This window comes from Condylura cristata, unplaced genomic scaffold (assembly GCF_000260355.1).
Source record: "Condylura cristata isolate star-nosed mole 26May11 unplaced genomic scaffold, ConCri1.0 scaffold00019, whole genome shotgun sequence".
NCBI classification, from domain to species: domain Eukaryota; kingdom Metazoa; phylum Chordata; class Mammalia; order Eulipotyphla; family Talpidae; genus Condylura; species Condylura cristata.
The window spans coordinates 39,411,028-39,418,696 of NW_004567120.1; positions in this window are offsets into that span (position 1 = coordinate 39,411,028).

Consider the following 7,669-nt stretch of genomic DNA (forward strand, 5'->3'; position numbering starts at 1 on the left):
TTTTAGGTCAGCCATGTGCCTGGCTAAAATACCGTGATCCACAGACTTCCTCGCAGCTCTGTGTGCCCTGGAACACTCTGTTCATTGAGACAGAAGCAGAGGCTACCAGATGGACATCTGGAAGAAGCTCCTGTTTGCTTTTTACAAGAGCAGCTGGCCTGTGCCTCATGCACTCTAGCCTTCTTTTTCCCGCATAAAATATAAAGTCATGGCCTGGGAAAGGAGCAGTCAACTTGCAAGCCTGGGCATGTGAAAGACAGCAAGGGGAAAGCAGAAGGAGCCCCATACTAGCTCCACACCGCCTGTCTCCAGATTTCTTGTTACATAAGGAATTAATAAAATAAAATAAAACAAACCCTTTTAGTTAAGTCAATACTTGTCAGGTTTAAGTGACAGGTAATCAAATGTAATCACACTCATCAACAGAGCCATGCTTGCAACCAGTACTAGCCCTGAACAACAGCAAACCACAGCTTGATAATCACTTTAAATAATCTCCGAGAAATCAAGGGAATGAAAAAAATGCCAGAGATTGGAGATAAAGAATATTCCACAATTCAAAATGGGCACAGAGACCTCGGGGCTTAGTCAGTCCCCTGAAGAACTTTAAACATGATTCTTAAACAAATTCATGAGTCTAAAGGGCTTTGCTTGCTGCCCTTCAGGTAAATTCATTTTGTTTGGCGGCTATGATCAAGCCAAAGTTCACTGCAGTTAAGAAACCGTCATCCGTGCTGGAATTCGGAGACCTTCTTGGAGGGCTCCTGGCTCCGGGAAGAACCAGCCAGTCAGAGTGTGCACTGCTCCTGGAGGCAGCATGGCTCTATGTGAGTGAGCAGCCACTGATGGCTACGCAGGCACAGGGCTGGGTCCACAGTCCAGGCTGAACATCACCGAAACAACACTTGTGTGCAGACACTGCTTAAACTCTTTACAGAAATGATTTCACTGGATACTCTCAATGCCCCCAACAAGGTAGTATTATCTGTCTCACAGATAAGGAAGCCAAAGTGCAGGAAGAGCCAATAACTTGCGCAAGAAGACTAAGACGCTCTTACCCTTGATGCCCATCTCTGTAGCACTGCGGCATGACTAGGGTCCCACTTCCTTGGAAATTCCCCTTTTCTCTTGCCACTAGTCACAATACTTGGGCCTTACACAGAATCAATAGTCCTTCCACCTTTCAGGAGCTATGTGTATAGCAAATGACCATTGGCAAAGCTCTAATCCTTGGTATTTCAACATTAAGACTAAATTTTGCGAGCCTCCCTGCTGGCACAATGGGTGCCACTATAAAGCTATCACAGTCACTGCAGCACAAGTTTGATCCTCAGCCAGGGAGCTGACCCACATGGTACAGCAGACCTCTCCTGTCTTGCCCGTTGCTCCCCTCAGCAGTGTACTTTGTCAGTCTGCCTGTTCTGCTCCCCACTCTGTCTCTGGTGAATCTTCTCACCACCACCCTCACACCTCTGCCTGTACTCCAGTTCTGTATGCATAAATAAATGATTTTTTTAAAAAGACTAAACTTTGCTTTAGTTCTTAACTGGGCTTTGGCATGATTTTTTTTTTTCATTGTACCTGATTCCTGCTCTTCCTAGTGTTTATCTGTTAGACTGCTTTCTTGGTTTCTAGCTCAGATTCTATATAGGTTAGTTGTTCTAACAGTACAAGCACTACAGCTGCAGGTTGTGGAAAAGCCCCCTGAGGAAGGTTTAGTTGAACACGGGGTTAATTTTCTCACACCGGAAGTATAATAGTATGCAGTTGCTAGCAATGACTCACAGATCTCACTGTGACTCTCCTGTCTCCCAGGCATGGTTTCCCAAGCTGTAGGCATCACCTCCAAATCAAGACACACATTTCAGAGGAAGAACCAACATCAGTCAGATTAATCCTCTTTACTCAGACAATCTAAGGTTTCCCCAGAAACATCCTAGTAAACTTAGGTTTACATTTCATTTGAAGAAAAAAAAAATGTCATGTGGCCACTCAGTTTCAGGGTGCCTGGAAATATACATTATTAGGTTTTGTAGCCCCTCAGGAACATAGACAAACAAGGGGGAATGAAGCTGAGAATGGAAGTGGATTTAGCCAACTCAGCAGCCACCACAGACTGCGTGCTTTTTTTGTTCTCAATAGATAAAGAGCAAACAATGCACTATCTCATAATGAAGTACATACTGGGCTAACCTTAAGTGTTAACACTACTACTTGTGTAGGTTTATTAGTGACATTTGGATATGAATAATTTCTGCCACTCAATCCCAAGGTACAAGAGACATTCCAGCTCAAGAGTCTAACATCAAGCTGACATGTAGAGAGCAGGGAAGTTGTCACTCCCTTCCACAGGGAAGTTGTCACTCCCTTCCACATTGATCAAACAGAAAAACATTCACTTTTATTAGACCCAGAGAATGTAGGTGACAGGTCAAACTGGCAGCCCAGAAAGTGACCAGATGTGTGAATACTGGCAATCACTGCATACATCAAATTACCTGAGGCGGAAGCTGCTGGGCCAGTTAATGGTAGAGGCATTTACATGGTGGTTTTGGTGAACTGCTTGAGGTTCGGTATGTACAAGTTTGAGTGTACAAGTTTGAGAGCTAAAAACTCCTGGGGGACCAAGTTTGGGGGGGAAGGCCTAAACTTTCTTGGGTTTTACTTCCAAAACCCTCATCTGGTTCTCAGTATGAAGATCAGAGAAAATTTTCCTCCTGTTTCCTGCAGGAGGAAGGAAAAAGAACCAGTTTGAAATATACTGGTTATACTTCTCCATATCAAAGGCCTACCCACCAAGGCAGACACTAGACACCAGACTCAAGGCAGACACTAGACACTAGAGTCATCCCTAACTAGGGAGAGGAGTTATTAGGCCTGTTCATACCCTCTTTCCTGTAGCACCTAAACTGGAGGGAAGAAAAGCTAAGAAGTGCTTCTGAAGACCACCACCCTGGAACTCAGGCCCACCAAAATCAGCAGGGCTCCAGTGTAACAGATTACACCAGAGCTCAGAGACAGTCTTTGTATAAAGGCGCTCTCAGGGAAACCCAAAAATGCCAAAGCAGACAAAAATGAGGACATTAGAGGAAACTGGAGTAGATACTACACTTATAGCTGCAACAAACATTAAACACAGTTCAGGCCCAAGTGAGATTAACAGAAAACCTCAAACTAAAAACCTAATTAACTTAGCCCCTGTTACCCAATCTATCATGCCCAATTTCAACAAGAAACCGTAAGGAATGCTAACAGGCAAGAAAAAGCACAGTATGGTCAAACAAAGCGAGCTAAGAAATGAAACTTAAGACACTGATACTGGAATTATAGATAGGGAATTTAAAACAATTATGATTAATATGTTAAAGGTACAGTGGAATAAGTAGACAATGGGTGACATCAGTAATGTGAGCAGAGAAATGGAATTTTTAAGAAAGACTCAAAAAGAAATGATAAGAATTAATATAACTGCACTGTACCAGAAATAAAGAGTATCTTAGATAGGCTCATCACTAGATTAGAAATGGCTGGGAAAATAATTGATAAGCCTGAAATTATGCCAGTAAAAACTCCCCAAACTGAAAAGTGAGAAGAAAAAACAAAGGTGAGAAAAAGTGAAAGAGAATAACTAAGTACTAGAAGCAATTATTAAAGGCGTAATAGGCGCACCAGGAAATACCAGAAGATCAGAGAAAGGAGCAAAAGCAAAAGAAAGAGTTCAAGTAACAAAGACTAAGGCTTTTCAAAATTAGCTAAATTCACCAAACTACAGATCCTAAAAGTTCCGAGGCCTCGGAATAAGGTAAACACCAAAATCCACAACTAGATATGTCCTATCTAAACTAAAGAAAAGAGAAAACTTAGAACAAGTCAGGGTGGGAAACATTACCTATAGAGGTACAAGAAACAGAATTATTTGTCTTCTAATCAGAAACCAGAGGGCAGAAAAAATATTTAAAGTGTTGAAAGGGGAGAAAAAAAAAAACTAGAATTCTCCATCCAGTGGATTCTGTAACCAGGAGATATGCTTTGCAAAGTGTTAAAAGTTCTCCGAGAGAAGGAATATAAAACAGGTCAGAAATTCAAATCTGCGTAAAGAAAGGAAGAACATTTGAGAAGGAGTAAATGAAGGTAAAATGAACTCTTATTTTCCTTCATTGATCTACAAGATACATAGCTACCAAGAAAAGACATGTAGGGACTTGACCTTTGTATGGCTGCATAAAGGAAGCCTTTGAAGGGGCGACATACTTGCATACTATATGATTCCAACTATGTGACTCTGCAAAAGTCAAGTGTATGAGGAAAGGAAAACAAAAAACGAAAGAAAAAGAAAAAAGCAGTGGTTGCCAGGGCCCAGAGGATTGAGCAAGTGGAGCACAGGGCAGAGGGACTATTTTGTATGATACTATGGTGGCGCATGCGTGACATGCAGCTGTCAAAACCAGTAGTGTAAAACAGATGGACTTTAATATAAATATAGACTTCATAAAATGAATCAGCATTGGCTCTTCAGTTATAACAAGGGTGCCACACTAACTCAAGATCTCACTCATAATAATATTATTATTTTTGCTAATAATAGTAGCAAGACCCTGAGGTATTGGGAGAGTATATGGGCATGCTCTACTATGTGCTCAGTTTTCCTGTAGCTCAAACTATTCTAACACTTAAATACTATTAATTATTTTTTTTCTTTTTTTCCTGATATTGAAGGAAATATACAGGACATATACTTTGTCCTGTTCAAAGGAGAGGACAAAATGAAGCAAAACTGTCAGAGACAGGGTCATGAAAAAGGGAGACTAGCTGGACCCTAGAGGGCACCTAGATTCTAGAGTAGGGAAGGACAGGAGTCCTTTCAGCAGGACATAACCCAGAATGAATCAATGCAAGGACAAAAGAGCAATTTAGTGGAAGCAAGAGGCCAAAGCAAGGCTGGAGTGCTGAAACACCATTCCAATATTGGCTAAATGTGGCCTGAGCCAGGACTTCGACATGCATGCACTCATCCACTGGTGACTGCCTCATGCCTAGGTCCCAGCACCATGGGCAGGGCAGACAAGCCCTGAACAAAAGGCACCAAAGTTACAAATGCTCTGTTCTGCAAGTGCTTACACCCCAGTGAGGAGAGACAGAAGCTGCCTGGAGTTTTGAAGAAACAGCAAAGAAGCCAGTAAGGCTGGAATGGAATGAACGAAGTAGGTGGAAGGTGAGATGGAGGTTAGCAGCCAGTGTGTGAAGGACACAGGCCCGATTAAACAAGGGTTTTGGCTTTTAGCTTGAGGCATTTAGAGAACCATTAGGATTCTGAGACTCAGAGTGACTTGGTTGACACCTGAAATAGAGTCACTCTGTATTCTGAGTTAAGACTAGTCAGAGGATGAGTGGCTGCAGGGTGACTAGAGGTGGTTGCAATAATCCAGGTAAGAGAGGATGGGGCTGGCATCACGGTTTTCACAGTGTAAGTGGTCAGGAATACACTGTGGACTTTGAAAGGGCTTGCTGATGGATTGGATGCTTGAGAGAAAACCAGGGTGGAAATGATTCTGTTTGGGGCCTGAGCAATCAGCTTGAATGAGAGGTTAGCAGTGACAGAGCAAGAGAAGACAATGAGAGGAGAAGGCTTCTGCACAGGCCTAAGTCTGAAAGTCTGCACTTTCTTGAAAGGGGGAATTTCAAAAGCTAGAGATCAAACTGAGCCTGAGACTCTGAGAAGTTATGTGTGCAAGGCTATACAAGTGGTGAGGAAAAACATATATTCATTCATCAAACGTTACTTAAAGTTAACCACCTTTAAAGGTGCCAGGGAAACAAAGGTAGGAAGGCATCTTTTCTGCATGGAAGGAACTCACAATTCTATGGAAGAAACAGAAAGAAGTCACCCTACTCCGCTAAGCATCATTTGGCATTTAATGAGTTCCTGCGATAGGCCAAGCAGTGTGGGGAGGAAGAAAGAGGTGGGGAGAAGTTCTGGGAGTCCAATAGGAGTTGTTGCACAGGTTCATAAAGACATCCCAAGGGTTTTCAGTACAGTGTGCCATTAGGGAATTGGCAGTCACCTACATGCCCATCGCTAGGGAAATGGATCAGTAAAATCTATGGAATATTCAAAAGTTTGAAGCAAGGAAGCAGGCGTTCACACAGCAATGTGGATGTAGCTCAACTACCGCGCTGAGTGAAAAGAACCGGAAACAGATTCACCACAAACGCCATTCACAAAGCACTAGTGTCTTCCGTTATCAAGGATCTGTATGCAACAGTACTGTACTTGGTGTCTAGGGGTCAGAGGAGTGATTAAGGAAAGGAATAGAAAGTTGCGGGGTGCAGTGAGGACTCCAATGACAATGTGCTGAGAATTCAAGTAACTCAACTCTCTGCACCTGAGGTGAAATAATCAGTTAACAGAAATCCAGCTGGCCACCCTGAGGTGCCAGGAGGCATTTGCTGAGACACAGAGGCGTGGCAATGTAGCACGGGGTTCGAGACAGCACAGACTCAGTGTGGCTTATAGGCAGGGCGGTGGACAAGAGCTGACACTTGAGACCCTGAGTAAACTGGACACTACCCTGCACTGCCAGGTACAGCCATTCCAGTCGCCAGGTCTGCATTTATGACGTCAGTGCTACCGGGAGGCTCTGCTCGCATCTGGTGAACCAAGACATCCTCCTTCACCTCTCTTGAGCTCTTGGCATCCTATGACCACCCCGAAACCCTAGTCCAGTGGGTCATGCCTATTTACTGTGGCCTGGAGTAATGTGGAAAACCAACGTCGCCCTGGGCGCGGAGGGCAGGCGGTTCTCGGATGCCTCCACCTTAGGGCACTTGCGGGGGCGTGGGGAGCAGTTTCCGCCTCCACCCACGCCCCATGTGCAGGGGACTCTCCCAGGGCTCACGCCTGCCGACTCACTTTCGACGTTCCCTGTCTGCCCTTCCCCGGCCTGGGTCCCCCCAACCCCGCCGCATACCCCTTTACCCTGTCCCTCAGCACCGCTGCCAGGCCACACGTACTTTCTGATCGTCGGCTGTCTGCCTGCACCTCTGTGTGCCCAGTGCGCGGCTGGCGATCTGCTTAGTGGGTTTTGTTTGGTTCGGCCCACATAACAGTCGGACACAAGCTTCCCCTCAGAAGCCTAAGGCCACCTGGACGGGCCGAGTGTGCAGGCAACATCAGGGTGTTGCCTGTGGCCGGGCCGGGGCCCCTGCAGAGGGGTGGAGGGGCAGCGATTGACACACGTGCCCGCTCACCCTCTGGCCCAGGCAGCACATGAGTGGGTGGACCTGAGGTGTCACGCGAGGGGCGCGCGGGAGCCTGCTGGCTTCTGATCCCGTCAAGGGCAGGCATGAAGCAAGGTGGGCAGCGGGCCCCACCTGGAGAGCCCACGAGGGCCACACCACGACCCCTGGCCGGGGAGAGGAGGTCACTCTCACCTTCTTCCTCTAAGCTCACCCCTGCCTGGGTCACCGCGGCGGCCACCTCACTAGTCAGAGTCCTCTCGCAGCTAGTCTTCGCCAGTATCTCGACCCCACTGTACCTCCAGCTCTACCCGGCTCTGCGCCCCTCTGGGAAACAAAGTCCCGTGCCCGCCAAGGCAGACAGGCCCAGGCCTCGGCGGGCCCCAGGGCGGTTCGGCGCTCCGGCCTTCGTTCGGCCACGCGAGGCCGCGCG